The 15808-nt window shown below is 45.6% G+C and overlaps 1 long non-coding RNA gene across 1 annotated transcript in view; it reads right to left on the reverse strand.

Annotated features, from left to right (window-relative positions):
* LOC140429530 (uncharacterized) overlaps positions 1–6532 on the reverse strand; it is a 214170-nt gene extending 207638 nt beyond the window's left edge. Inside the window, exon 1 of the long non-coding RNA XR_011949114.1 lies at positions 6451–6532. This is a non-coding gene — a long non-coding RNA (uncharacterized lncRNA). The remainder of the gene's footprint in view (positions 1–6450) is intronic.
* Between the last annotated feature and the right edge of the window lie 9276 nt (positions 6533–15808).

The raw sequence follows: 15808 nt of genomic DNA on the forward strand, positions 1-15808 counted from the left end.
CTCCTGGGTCAGCTCACTTGCATCTTTATTCCCATGACCAATTGCAGTCTGGGTCAAGTGTAAGATTGGAATCTAGTGTGTGAGTGCAATTTGATGAGCCAAAAATTCTGAAAGAGTTCAGTAAAAGCTAAAAGGGATGCCAATGCATTAGCAACCTCCGCTGATGCTTAAGCAGCTGGGAATTAAGTCATGACAGACCAAACTGAAAGCAATGAAACTGTTCTATAAACTTGCTGAGTAAGGAAGTCTCTGCACCGTTCACATGTCCAAGCCAGGTCTGGTGAAAGCCACACTCTCTGGAGGCGAGGAGCCTCCCCCCTCATTCCACACCCAGCTGCTCCTATTACACCAGGTGCCCTTAGCCTGATGTGTGGCACCTTCAGGATCAGAGAGCAGGGAGGGTGTGCCTCCATCCCACTAACGATCATTTGCCCTGTAAGGAAAGACAGAATGAGTCCACTCCCTTAGACAGAGGTCAGTAAGTGATGGGGATCACGTGCAGCTGAGCCACTGGCATTTTCCTGGTTGTTCTGCTCGTTTCCCGATGGGAGACCAACATGGCTTCCTCCCAGTGAGGCCTTTCGGGACCAATGCATTGTGGTTTACATGACTATATTGCATTTATTTGCGTCTCAAAGGAGCAAAGTGCTAATTGTCTCAATGTAAAGCCAGCTGTATAAAACCAGCTGTTTCTGTGAGCGATCTGCTTCTTATACCCATGCACTCTGGGGGGCCCTCTCCCATACACACCGTTGTTGTATGATGTAGAAAACATTGACTGATGAATTGAATCAAGGCTCCATTTGTTTTCTCACAAGTAGGATCCATGATATATTACAATCCTGAATCAGACCCCAATAGTTGCTAGGATACCAGGCAGAAGCCCCAATATTTTATTTAATTTGTAAGTCTGTGAGGAAAGGATACTTCGCTGCAGGAATGATTCCACGCACAGATAGGGATAGGGTATATTAAATTATTATTACTAACACAGTATTACTAACTTTAGTATCATGAACACGATAGCTTACAATTACAAATTAAACATGCTTACCAATCCAATAAAACAATAACTCCGAACTGCTAGGTTTATCTACAGGCAAACATCACCCATGGCAGGTCAAAATCCACTTTTAAATGTAATCAGCAGACCCAGAAATACTTGCGTAATAGAGATGTTTTGTATACCCTGCTTTGAAAAAGAGATATCCTTCAGGAACTAACTTGCAGATTCTTGCCTGCCTCAAATTACTGTTCAACATGCCAACCCTTGAGAAACTGCTCATGTCCTGTTCACAGGCAAATCTTTTGAGAGAAACTGCTCCTGCTCACAAACAGTTTTCAGAGAAGCTGCTTGTCTGTCTACATTCCAATCTAAAACTGAATTTCAAAACTAAAAATGCAACGCCTGACTGCTTCATGCCATAGCTCCTCCCATTAACTGCATCATCTTACTAAGCTAAATACAATGCCTCTAATTGCCTACTCCCCAGGGAACCCTCTTTATATAAATAAAATTCCATTCGCCCAACTTTTACGACACTTTAATTGCACCTCTGTCTCCCTGCTGCCTTTCAAACAGGATTTTTGATAATATGACTGCACCAGTCACATACTAACCCAGGCTTTTAACCCTCACTGCACTAACTACATAAAATACAATGGGCGGGAATCTCTGGTCCGCCAGATGCGTTTTCCAGTACGGCATGCCCCCACCAGCAGGGGGGTTCTCCGTTCCTGCAGCCAGCCAATGGAGTTTCCCAATGTGGCCACCTCACGCCATCATAATACCCACAGGCATGGGCTCCCAGTGGACCAGAGGATCCCACTGATGCAGAATTCCACTTAATATATCTGACATTCCTACATTCATCACAGACATTTTTTCAAAGAAAAGTAGGGGAGTTCTCCTAGCTTCCTGACAGGCATTTAGCCTTCAACCAATATCACATAAATAGATGTCCTGGTCATTATCACATTGATTGTGGGACCTTACTGACTGCAAACTGGTTGCTGTATTTCCTAAATTGCAGCAGTGATGACGTATCCTTTATTGGATGTAAAGCACTTTGGGACATCCTGAGTTTGTGAAAGGCTTGTTTTATGGATGCCTGGTCAGTTTTTAACAGCGGCTAAGTGACTGGACCAGAACCATAACCTTTTTAAGATTTACGGTGGTGCGGAAAGATCGATTCGATCCAGGAGTGATAAGATCAAATAAAGGGTTTGGTTATTTTATAAACATACTATATTAAAAGAAAAGAAAACAATATTTAAACTTTTAAACTTCAACCCTAACAATAACAGATTACATGTAATTTCTTAACATTAACAGACTAGTTCACATTAAACAGCCCTTGAACAGAACATTCAGCTCTCGTTCCACTTACAGAGACAGGCAAAGGCATTACTTGCATTTACGAAGCAATTTCTCATCTGTTAGGGACATTCATTCAGAACCCTTTTCCAAAGTCTGCCTTGGTGGCAACTTTCATTACCTCTCTCAGTCGATTTCCAAAGCCTTCTCCTGTACCTGTTCAAAGCAGCATTCTTTTTCTCTCTCTCTAAGTTCCACCCAGCCCCTCAAACAAAGGTTCTCTGGGGTTTCCAGACTAGAACCTATCACCGTTATCTTGTCTGTTTGATTACCCACTCCCATTTATACAAAAGAACAGAGCCATGGTATTGATATGCAACTAATCTCCCATTGACAGGCAAAGAGGCCATCAGCCACTCTAATGGGCTAATAGCTGGTCAGAGGCAGCACGGTCGCATACTGGTTAGCACAATTGCTTCACAGCTCCAAGGTCCCAGGTTCGATTCCCTGCTTGTGTCGCTGTCTGTGCGGAGTCTGCACGTTCTCCCCGTGTGTGTGCGGGTTTCCTCCGGGTGCTCCGGTTTCCTCCCACAGTCCAAAGATGTGCAGGTTAGGTGGATTGGCCATGCTAAATTGCCCTTAGTGTCCAAAATTGCCCTTAGTGTTGGGTGGGGTTACTGGGTTATGGGGATAGGGTGGAGGTGTGGGCTTGGGTAGGGTGCTCTTTCCAAGAGCCGGTGCAGACTCGATGGGCCAAATGGCCTCCTCCTGCACTGTAAATTCTATGTAAACATGAGTGTCCCAAAGGGCAATGGATCTGGGGCATCCCACTGATAATTTAAGTATGACTGGGACAACCTAACCTGGCCAGGTATGGGTGTATTCCTCTGACTCCTTGCTAGCAGTTTTTCCCCTCAGTCTGTATAACCCCTAAATTGCCTGTGACATCTTGGATCTTATTTCTGGACCCAAGTTCTTAATATTGCCCTCACGTAACACTCGGTAGAAATGCAATTTCAATCGTTTTAACATCATTTATTCAATGGAGAAGATAAATTCAATGTGCTGTTCACACTTCTGTCACAACTGTGCGAACAGTTTTGTAAGTTATTTTCCTTGCTCCTCACAACAGCATGAGACCAATAAATGATAATGAATAAAAATCAGAGCAATTTGTTATAATTTCTACTGTGAGGAACTTTAGGTAATTCTACAACCTTATTTAGTTTGCCACCTTTTTTTCTATGTGCAAGTAATATCTACGTATAATGAGGCAAATGTTGAAACATATTGACCCGGTATCTTCCGCAGAATGGCAATCTCCGTCGGATTGCCACTCTCACCAGACTTAGCTACACTGGGGTGCCGAAGCCCCATGTTTCACCCAACCTTCTGCTCAGGCTGGGTGACACCGGAGCAGCGTAGTCCACCCCCGGCAGATTTGTCGTGGAGTAACTGGGGATCAGAGAAGGAAGTCACACACCCTTTTCATGGAGTATCTGCTGTAAAGGGGAGGTTTAAAGGGACAATTTACAGGGAACAGGTAAGTTTTTAAGTTTAGGGAATGGGTGGCAGGGGGTTTGGACCCGCAAAGGGGGGGGTCGAACCTGAGGGTGTGTGTCGGGCCTGGGTTGGGCCTGGGGGATGGGAGGTTCGGGTCAAATTGGGCCGGGGGGGGGGGTGGGGGTAGGCCGGGATGGGGGGGGGTTGTGGGAACTTGGGTAAGGTTTGGGGTGGGCAGGATTGGGTTGGGTTGAATCAAGTCAGGTTAGGGGGGATTGTGGCTTGGGTGGGGATGGGCCTGGGGAGTCATTGGGCTGGGCTGGGGGATAGGGGCAGGTGATTTGGTTCAGTTGGACTGGATCGAGCCTTGTAGGGTCATGTTGGGTCGGGCTGTCCGGTGAGGGGGGGGGTTTGGATCGGGGAAGTTGGGTTCGGGGTTTGGGTCCGGTTGGGAGGGGGGAGGGTGCAGTGGTGGTGTGGTGGGTTCCCTAGGGTGCCCCTTGCGAGGCTGGGTCTGGACATTTAAATAGTTATTCTGGAGTTCAACCTTTTTTCCCATCTAACTCTTTCAGAGTAACTGTCAGGGTAAAATTGAAAGACCCACCAGAAGGTAGCAATTTAAATCACTTCTATTGGATGGTTCCCAGCCCAGCTCAATTTTTCACAAGACGTTAGCTTTTCTGGGCAATTGCTGGGTAAACACTAACATGGGAACTCCCGAGAAGAATTCCCAGCGCATCATTGAGGTACTCCCTAAATGAGATTCTACGGATCGCGAAAGTTATGGGCTAATGTAACCACAAAGTCAGGTTACATGGGAGCTGAGGTGTCCACCTTACTGCCTGCTGTACCTTATGATCGTGAGTCACTGTAGACTGTGGTTAGCACCCATAAAGATATTTTTTCCATTAATTTAAAGGGGAGAAAATAAGTGTAAGGAAATAAGGCTAGTGTCAATTATTTTTGGCTGTCGTTACTTCTACAAGTCTGTCTCCCATCATAAAATAGGTGAACGGAAATTAGAGAAGAAGAAAATGTATTCAAGTCTATCCTAAGAAAGACCTTGCAGAATATGATGAAGGCCTAGTGATCAAGTTCTTGCCTACTGTATTGGAAACCATGAGTAGATAGCGTATGTAAAGAAAGGCAGGAATTCTCTCCACCACAAATAGTTGGGTAAGAGAGGAATCCGCCAGCCCGAATATTTTTAATCAGGGTATCTCACAACACTTTTTTCACTTTGGGTAAAAGTGGTGAAAGAATCCCCGAGCTGGTTATCAGCCCTTGATCTGGTAAGAATGCTCTTTCCATGGCCAATAAGTCCTGGGGCGCGATCAAACAGCTTCACCATGCCCAATTCGGGATGTGACGCGGCCGGTAAATCTCATGAGAGGCGTCACAATCTGGGTCCCACCCATGAGTAGTTAGCCTCACTTTAATATGTCTCCGCCCAATCTACCCAGTGATTGAATAAAAAGGCACCCTGATCTCTTCCTGCACTGGCTAGCGGAGCTCCTAAGTGCAGGAAATGAAGGTAAGTTTAGCCTTCTTCACCAAGGCCTGAAAAAAGAACAGAGTCCCATTTAATAAGGGGGTTGTTCTTGGGTGCTGCAAATGCCGGGAACCACCCTACTAAACGCGTCCATAACAGTACTCTGTTCCCCTGTTAAATCACACCCCGGTGGTGGACTTGAACCTGGGCAATCTGGCCCAGAGAAAGGGGTGCTATCACTGAGCCACCGGATCTCCTGCAGCGTACCTATAAATCTATTGATTTCAGTGAATTAAAAGAAACAGATCTGTAATGTGTGTGTTACAAGTCCTTGATTTTTTAAAATTCCAATTAAGGGCCTTTTTGGTTTAGTCCAAGCATGGCTCATTTCCTTTGGAAGGAATGTTCAGATATGCCTTACACCACTTAATCGCCCATACCCCATGCAGTTCTGCAAGGCCTTTCTTTGGACGGACTTGAATACATTTTCTTCATCTTTCTGTCTAATTTCCTTTCACTTATTTTATGATAGGAGAAAGACGTGCAGATTAGGTGGATTGGCCAGGCTAAAATTGACCCTTAGTGTCCAAAGATGTGCAGGTAACATGGAGTTACAGGGATAGGACAGGGGAGCGGGCCGAGGTAGGGTGCTCGTTCAGAGGGTCGGTGCAGACTCGATGGGCTGAATGGCTTCTTTCTGCACTGCATGGATTTTATGTTCTATGCAATAATGACAGGAAGAAAAAAATTGACACCAGTCTTATTTACATATGCCTATTTTTCTCCCTTAATATTAATGCAAAAAATATCCTTATGTGCCCACTCTAATGAGCTTAGCAATGAATCAAAATGTCATAGTTCATCCAGTTCAAATGCTCTAATTAATCCTCTGTGTACTACAAGAACATCTCCTGAACAAGACTACTAAACATGCCAAAGTGTTTTGAAAAGAATCTTTTAAAATTGCATTATGCTGCAGAAAACAAACTCTACTTTTTTCTCCCTTGTCAACCAGAGAACGCCGGGGAAAATAAGGAGGAAAACAACATTGGTATACAAAGAAAGAATCAGCCAAGAGGGATTCACAAACCGAATGAAACGATTGATGATCAAAGAAGTCATTCTGTTTTTGCATTACCTGCTAGACTTGCGACACCAGCTTCAATGATGATTTGCTTTGTGGCCACATTTGCAAATCCCCCAGGCTCACTCACACTGCATCGCTCTTTATGAGGCTTCACAGGGATGACGCATTCCTTTACAGAGAGTGGGTGTTACACAGTAAACTGCAATTAAAATATTTGTGATTCACAGGCTAGTGATTCAGTGCTTTGCTGCAACACAAAGAATTTTTCTCAGGCAATAAGGAATATCAAAATGAAAGTAAAATTAAGTTGCCTTTGTGCTGCCTGGAATTTTATTGCATTTTGTCATTCACATTTAGTGGTCGAAAGTAACTTTATTATTTGATACTATAGCTCCTAACATTTTAATCAAAAAAGTACTTTGTAGGCTTAATTAGTCATCACGCTGTGTTAGATAATCATCGTCTCAAATGGAAGCTTAAGATAGCATTCATGGTCTCAAATACCAGCAGGGCTCCCAGTTGACAATGGGAGTTATCTGTAGATGGAGCTGCCGTGTACAAATATTGGTCTTGTCCTACTCCAGGGGTTTTTCTGAGGCAGACGGGGCAAATGCTTCGGGCACTCCCCTCTTTCTAAACAAAATCAGAAAAAAAAAGTGGGGTGGCTGGGACCCAGGAGAGGGTTTGCCAGTCTCGCTTCGGGTGACCTGCCAACTTACTTATTAATAATAATATCTTTATTGTCGCAAGTAGGCTTACATTAACACTGCAATGAAGTTACTGTGAAAAGCCCCTAGTCGCCACATTCTGGCGCCTGTTCGGGTACACAGGGAGAATTCAGAATGTCCAATTCACCCAACAAGCATGCCTTTTGGGACTTGTGGGAGGAAACCGGAGCACCCGGAGGAAACCCACACAGACACACAGCTTCCTTCTTCAATCACAGCACCTCTTCCATAGACAAGACCCCAGCCCAGAAATGACACCTTCCATTCATTTATGGCCCTCTGGGAGAGGCAGCTCTGCGTGGCATGGGCACGCATCAGAACATTTGAGTTTAGTGGCTTTTTTCTGACCTTATGAACTTCATTGGTATCCTCATTGGGATTCTGGGGATATGGGCTTTCAGCCTTAGTAAGGCAATTCGAACAGACGGGTAGTTGAGGGTGGATCTTTTGAGGAGTGACAATGTTGAGAGTTATGAAGGAGAAGGGAACAAGGGCAGTTATGGTGGTGGTATTGGAGCAAGAGAAAGTTGCGTGAGAAGGGCTTTTAAGGTGTAAAAGGTGAATCTCAGAGAAGAAGATATTGCTGAGTGCTATGAGGAACAATGAGGGCATAATGGCGGCAGGATGATATCGAGGGTTGATGTAGACTCGATGGACCGAAAGGTCACCTTCTGCACTGTAAGGTTTCTATGGACTAGGCACTTAGAAACTGTGTCAATTTCTGGTCTCTATAACACAGAAAGGATGTAAAAGCACTGGAGAAAGTACAAAGAAGAATCAGACGGATAATACTAAATTTGAGAAGCTACAATTATCAGGAAAGGCTGAATATACTACGGCTCTTTTTTCTAGAAAAGAGAAAACAGGGAGGTGACTGTCAGGTGTTGGTTAAAGTTTGGTAGGTCTGAAAAAGTCTTTGTAGTCATCTGAACATTAATTTTAACTCTTCATTGACTCTTAGAACTATTTACAAATATACAATAAAGGGGACAAACTATGAGCTGTCCCCATGCTTGCTGGTACACACAGTTCTGGTAAGATTAGACTGATCCTGGGTGCAGGTCATGTGCTCGCTTACATTATTATGTCCTGTACTCAGGCCCACAATAATTCAATGTGTGGCAGATCCAACAGTGACCACATAGAGTCCTTATAATTATGAAGGTGTTTGATAAGGTGGATGTAAAACAGCCGTTTCCACTTTTAAGGGAACCCCAAATGAGGAGCCATTGAAATATAAACTAGTCACTAAAAATTCCAATAAAGAATTCAGGAGTAGCTTTTTTATTCAGAGGGTGGTGAGACTATCGAACTCACTACCACATGGAGTGTTTCCTAAATTCATTTAAGGGGAAGTTAGACAAGCAAAAAAGATTGGAAGGACATGTTAATAGGGTGAGATTAAGTAAAGTGAGTTAAAGCACATGCGGAGCACATATACTAACCCTTGTCCTTGACCTGTTGGGTGAAGTGGTCTGTTTTTGTGTTGGGAAGTATTATTAGTTAGGAATCAAGCACAAAAATATGGAACTGGAATTGCAATCTGACAGCTTCATGGTCATCATCTTACTGGTTCTTTTATTTCCAGATTGGTTTGAAAGTGAATTGAAATTCTCAAACTACTATGGTAGGATGTGAAATCCCATTCTCTTAATTAGTCCAGTAACACAGCCACTTCACCCGCATATCCATGTAGCCACAGGGTGATGTTAGAGTATGTTCAACGGTTAGTTATGAGAGGGAAGGATAATATCCTTGCTGCTGGAATTTCAACTCGCAGAGCAGGTTGAACGGCAACCTAACTCTACAGTTTCACAATCCAGCTTAACAAAGCTCACCATCTGCTGAAAACAACTACACATGGCTCACCTCCTGATGCCAGTGAAATCTGCAAACAGTTCTTGGCAGACATGTGCAGCATAGAAGATGATCTGTGCAAACATTTTCACTGTTACAGGTTCAAGTTTCAAAAAGCTTCCGCAAACCATAACAGATGCGGTGATGACCCGGTGGCTGACTCTAAATTGGTTGGTCACTCTGGAATTCAGATAGTTTATTTGAAAGGGCATGTGGTTCTCCTTGGGTGGTCGGCGATGGGAAGGAAAGAAATTGTTTGGGCCTTTTTGTCCTGAATTCCATCTCTATTGTAGCGATAAGATAACCCACGCTTATCGCTGCCTCTGGCATTGCCTGCAATGTTTGATACTTTGTGGTTTGTAATAGTTGCCAATACCAGGAGTCAACATGAATTAATTATGCATCATACTACACATTTGGTATAATTAAAATTACTATTCTCTTGTGCACATACAATTTGTGGGGCTTTTTTAGGTTGTTTTCATTGCATCAACTTTCTATCCCCTTCTGTTCTGTTGACTCTTTGCCATAGTGTATTGTCATGGATTGGCCTTCAGGAGTAGCCATAGTCCTAGATGACCATAGGCTGCTTTTCCCTCTGCGGGGAGAGCTGATAGGTGATGATTTAATCTGAGGATCACAACACCCTCAAGCAAGGGGCAAGGTTGAATAACCATGAATAACCTCAGCCGGTATGGGGATTGAACTCACTCTTGTCCAACCAACTGAGTTAAGCTACACCTGTGAGCGTTGGCTGATGTCTGTCCACAGGAAACACGCCCTTGTGGTGCAAAGGGCTACATTTTAAATGAAATAAATAAATAAGTGAAAGAAAAAGCAGGTTTGGTTTAATGGGTTGGTGGGAGTGAGGGGATGGTGCTGGTTAAAGTCTCAGAAATCTGTTTCCCAAACCACACCCACCTCCAACTTTCCCACTTCTAATTGAGGCCAGGAGATGGGTGGGCAGTCAAACTGACCCAAGGAGAAGGGTTAGAGTTTTAACTATAATAATAAGGTTATTGGTTTTACATTCCATTAGCTTTTGAAATTTAAGGAGCCTGCCTGAGAAACCTCTGTGATCAGGCGACCCCTCCAGCCTGCCCACCAAAGGCATATCTCCCTGAGATTTTTGACCACCCCTTGCCACACCACCATCATAGAATCCTACAGTGCAGAAGGAGGTCATTCAGCCCATTGAGTCTGCACCAACCTCCGAATGAGCACACTACCCAGGCCCACTCCCCTGCCCTATCCCCGTAACCCCATCACACCTTTAGATACTAAGCGGCAATTTAGCATGTTCAATCCACTTTAGCATTCCAAGATCCCTCCCATCCAAACCAGGGTCCAGTCTCCCCATCATCAGCAGAGCCCTATTCCAACCCCCCAACCACAATGTCAGCAACCCCCTCTGCCTCCCAACTTCATGTTGCTGTATTAACTGTTGGGAAATTACTGCTGCACCGACACTTTTACACAAGCATTTCATTAGGAAGCTAAGCATAATTATTACAAGTATTACAACTACCAGGATTATTAATCCATGCACTAGGTAAGACCCCCATGATCCGGCAAACACCTAATCTAACCACCCATCTCTTGATGTTTCATGCAGTTCCTGATATGATCCACGAGGTGGGTGATGTTCTCCGAACTATCGGGGATGTAGGTGCAACATTCCTAACCGATCACGGCACAAGTCCCACTTTTGTTTGCAAGGAGGTAATCGAGGGCCATTCGGTTTTGTAGGGCTACGGTTCTTATTGCCACCATTTCATTATTTATCTCAGTCACTGCTTCTGTGGTGTCATTTGCTACCTCTTCCAGGATTTTTGCTACCTTCCTTATTTCCTTTATTGCAAGAGCTACTCCGATAGGGGGAAGCAGGATCCCAAAGTATCTCTGCGTTTCGGTTATTGCTCTCTTTTGTCGCTTCATCATTTGGTAATGGTCGCCTAAATTGGTGAGGTGGTGTATAAAGGGGACTACATACCCCAGATAACAGGATCCCGTCCAATTCTCTGGCAGCCAGGGATATGCCTTGTGGCCACAAATAAAGTACGTCCCATTGTATGAAGTGAGTTTGTCCACATCAAATCCTTCAGCCATCAGGGAGTACTTGAAGGTACCTGTCCCATTTGCGTATGGGACGTCCAGTGTACACCCATAAAACTGAGGAGACGTATATACGGGATAGACCTTGGATATGTTGGCCACTACAAATTTGTGCTTGCATCGACTAGCACCTACGAATATCTCTTTAACCACATTCCTTACTAAACTTATTATTCCCAGTGGTCTTCCCATGTTGGTGGTATTAGTGAGGGTAAGAAACGGAGGCTGGTGGGATCTGTTATAACTTGGTTGGTACCACATCTCAAAGGTGTTCATTGGATAGCCCCCCTCTTTCCAAGGTCTTGGGGATATGGGGAGAAACGATAAACTAGAAGCTGCCCCGCCATCTGGGTGTCTTACCATAGATGCAATTCCTATAGTCCTGGGGGATTGACGAGTACCATCCTGGTAAATATACCATTCTACTGTTTCTGACAGGTTAAGCGGAACAGGTCTGAGGGGGATCCTTAGCATGGGTCAGGATATGTGTACATACCCAGCAACCAGAAACATTCATAGAATTTACAGTGCAGAAGGAGGCCATTCGGCCCATCGAGTCTGCACCGGCTCTTGGAAAGAGCACCCTACCCAAAGTCAACACCTCCACCCTATCCCCATAACCCAGTAACCCCACCCAACACTAAGGGCAATTTTGGACACTAAGGGCAATTTATCATGGCCAATCCACCTAACCTGCACATCTTTAGACTGTGGGAGGAAACCGGGAGCACCCGGAGGAAACCCACGCACACACGGGGAGAACGTGCAGACTCCGCACAGACAGTGACCCAAGCCGGAATCGAACCTGGGACCCTGGAGCTGTGAAGCAATTGTGCTATCCACAAGGCTACCGTGCTACCTTTGCATACACATATGACATATACAGATACGTGTTTACATGTAATTCCCTTTTTTTCCGCAGCCTTACCCTCCCTTGGTCAACGCATCCCAAGGGTAAAGTCTTATTTTTGTTTCTGCAGCTATAGTCCCATTTACAGTTGACCCGATGACAGGGTAGGTTGCCCTTAGTCACTCCACTGATGAGTATGGTCTGATTGCATCGTTGTACGTAGGCCGAACATCCGTCCGCAGGGGTTGCGTTCCATGGTCCTTTTCCTGGGCCTTGACTGGTGCATTGTAAGGTGTCTCCTCGACAGAGGTGATGAGTCCGTCTTCTCTTGGGGCCACAGGTTCTTTGCTTGGCCTCTCCTCCCATTTCCAAAAGTCCCAACAGGGTTACGATAATAAGTGTGGCCTTCATCCTTTAAGTGACGCCGGAGTTATTACCAAGGGCTCGAAACAGAGGGTTATTTTCTATTGCATTTTCACAACCTTACAATGGTGGATGTGGATCCAGGCACTTCCGCCTTCCACTTTTACAGCAGTGGGAGTAGTGAGTAGGACCTGGTGTGGTCCTTCCCATCGGGGTTCTGATCCTTTCCTAACCCAATTACGAATCAGAACATACTCCCCCGGATTAATAGTGACAGAACTGGACAAGGGAGGTATCTCCTCATTAGCAGCTCGTACCCGTGAATGGAGACCTTTTAGTACTTTAGTCAAGGCTATCACATAGTTGGCCATTTCAGTGGTCATATGGTGAAACTGTACTTCCTTAGGTTTCCCTTGATCCCAAGGAGTACGCAAGGGTCTTCCGTATAAAAGTTCGGCGGGACTCAGTCGTGTCTTTCCAGCTGGGGTTGCACGTATTTGGAAGAGGGCAATAGACAATAATTTGAGCCAAGTGGCTCCAGTCTCTGCCTGTAGTTTTGCCAATTTTGTTTTTAATGTCTGATTAGCCCTTTCTACCATTCCCGCTGTTTGGGGTCGGTATGCGCAATGTAATTGTTGTTTTATTCCCAGCTGAATACAAAATTCCTTATTGATCTGTCCCACAAAATGAGGTCCATTATCAGAACTTAATCGATATGGAATCCCAAATCTAGGAACAATTTCTCGCATCAAAACTTTTACTACCGTGGAAACTTTGTTATCTACAGTAGGGTAAGCTTCTATCCGTTTACTAAATGCATCAACAATAACTAATCCATGTTTATAACATTGACATCTTTCCAAACCATTTGAAGGGTTTCAAAAGGACCCTCCGGTAGCGGGGTTTTACCCATTTCACAGGGTATTGCTTTTCCAGGATTATACTGCTGACATACTAGGCAACGACTGCTAATGTTTTGTGCTATGTCCTGCAGTCTTGGATGCCACCAAGTCTTGAGCAATACATCACCCGTAGCTCGCGCACCACAGTGAGTTGCAAAGTGAACACATTCGGTGACCCAGGCTGCTAATGCATCGGGCATACAAGTTTGCTCTGCCGGGGTGACCCACAATTTGTTTACAGGATCATAACAACATCCCAATTCTTCCCATAGTCTTTTTACACAGGCAGGAGCATCCTCCTGTAACTGAATGACGTCAGTGATGGTCGGCATTGGCTTTTCAGAGGGAGACTGACCCTTAGAGCTTTTAGTCTGGCTCATCATTTTTGGTACCACCATGTCTTTTAAGCGAGAAGCCTCTTTGGCTTGGTGGTCCGCCTGCCGATTACCCGCGTCCACCGGGGTTTTACCTGTCGTATGGGGAGCGCACTTTATTACGGCTATTTGTTTAGGGAGCATTAATGCCTGTAGTAATTGTGTAACTAACTGTTTGTGGGATATCTGAGTGCCTGCAGATGTAAGAAATCCCCTGTTCTTCCATAATTGACTGAAGTCGTGTGTGACTCCAAATGTGTATCTGAAGTCTGTGTAAATGTTTATTTTCTTATTCTCTCCTAACACACACGCTCGGATAAGTGCAAATAGCTCGGCTTGTTGGGTGGAGAACGGCGTTTCAAATGCTGCTGCTTCCAGAGTTTCGCCCTGCTGATTAACTATAGCGTACCCTGATAATCTATCCCCCCTTTCGCCGACGGAAGCACTGCCGTCGGTGAAAACAGTTAAGTCTGCATCGGGCAGGGGAGTGTCAGTGAGACCATCTCGCACGGAGGCTTCCTCTCTGAGGAGTGTCAGGCAATCGTGGCCCGGCTCTGAGCATTCCAAGGGTGGTTCGGAGAGAAAACCTGCTGGATTGATGGTGGTGCAGTGGCAAAATTGGAGCTTGGGATTATTCAGGAGATAAATCTCGTATTTGTTCTGCCGAGCCATGGTTAAATGTTGGGTTTGGAGCTGGCCAAGCAGGGCCGTCACAGAGTGGGAACTGTAAACCACAATGTCCTGCTGGAGGGTACATTTAGCCGCCGACTGGAGGCTGTTGTAAATAGAAGCAAGGATCTGAGTGCAGGCGGGATAGCCGAGTGCCACAGGGTCAAACTTAGAGGAATAATAGGCGACGGGACGATGGCGATCTCCGTGTTTCTGGGTGAGGACGGCCGTCGCACAGACAGAAATTACGGTACAGTAGAGCTGGAAGGGGCGATCGTACAAGGGCCGCCCCAGAGCCAGCGCCTGCATCAGGGCGTGCTTGAGCCTTTTAAAAGCCCCTAGAGCCTCTGGCCTTAGCTGAAAGGGTCCCGGGTGGTTAGTGAATGGAGTCAAAAGGCGGGTATCGAGACCGATATTGGGGATCCACTGGCGACAATAGTTGACCATGCCCAGCCATCGGCGAACGTCCTTAGCAGTAGAAGGGTCTGGAAAATGGCAAATGGGCTGCACACCGCTAGGTGCCAGTGCTCGTGCGTCTGCACAAAGGAGGATGCCCAAGAATGTAACTTCTGATTGGGCAATCGATACTTTTGCAGGCGAAACTACGTACCCCAGGGCCGAGAGGTGGTTCAACAATTGGGCAGTATCGTCTTTACAACTTTGTTCTGATGGACTAGCAACTAACAGGTCGTCAACGTACTGAACTAGCGTGGAGCCGCCCTTTAGTTCCAGCTGCCGGAGTTGTTGCTGGAGGCAGCAGGAGAAGAGGGTAGGTGAATGAACGAAGCCCTGTGGCAGACGGGTCCATGTATATTGTTGGTTCTGATAGGTAAAGGCAAAGAGGTACTGGCTAGCAGGGTGAAGGGGAGCGCGAAAAACGCATGTTGAAGATCTACAAGGGAGAAAAATATGGCATTAACCGGGACCTGAGCCAAGATGTGAGCTGGATTAGGGACCAGGGCATGAAGGGGCTGCACAATGGCATTAATAGATCAGTGGTCTTGAACGAGGCAGTACTGGTCGGGTTTGCCGGGTTTAGGAACGGCTAGAATCGGAGTGTTGCAGGGTGACTGACACGGAACTAGTATGTGCTGCTGGATGAGGTGCTTAATAAGGGCTTCCAAGGACGGCACGGCTTGGGGTTTTAAGGGGTATTGACGAATGGAGGGCAGTGTGACATTTTTCTTTCGCAGAACTGGAATGGGTTCAATGTTGACGGTGCCAGCCTGATATTGATCTTCAGCCCATATTCGACTATCCACAGAGTTTAGGGGCCTAGCATGGTGATGACGGTGTACAGCGGCGGTGTAACGAGCGTCCAAGTAGAATTGGAGCTGTAAGCGTCCTGGCAGAATTTGGATATCCGTAGAAGTATGATCTGCGGAATCAAGGGCCATTCTCACCATGGGGCCTAGGTCTTTCGCGTGATATGGAAAGCTGACTTTCTTAGTGACATGAGGAGTCGTATACCCAGTCTGTTGCCATAAAGTTTCTGGGACTATGGCGGCTTCGGCTTCCCCTTCTGGTCCTGTTACAAAAGCGATTAATTGA

The sequence above is a fragment of the Scyliorhinus torazame genome, chromosome 1 (genome assembly GCF_047496885.1).
Source record: "Scyliorhinus torazame isolate Kashiwa2021f chromosome 1, sScyTor2.1, whole genome shotgun sequence".
Classification (NCBI taxonomy): Eukaryota; Metazoa; Chordata; class Chondrichthyes; order Carcharhiniformes; family Scyliorhinidae; genus Scyliorhinus; species Scyliorhinus torazame.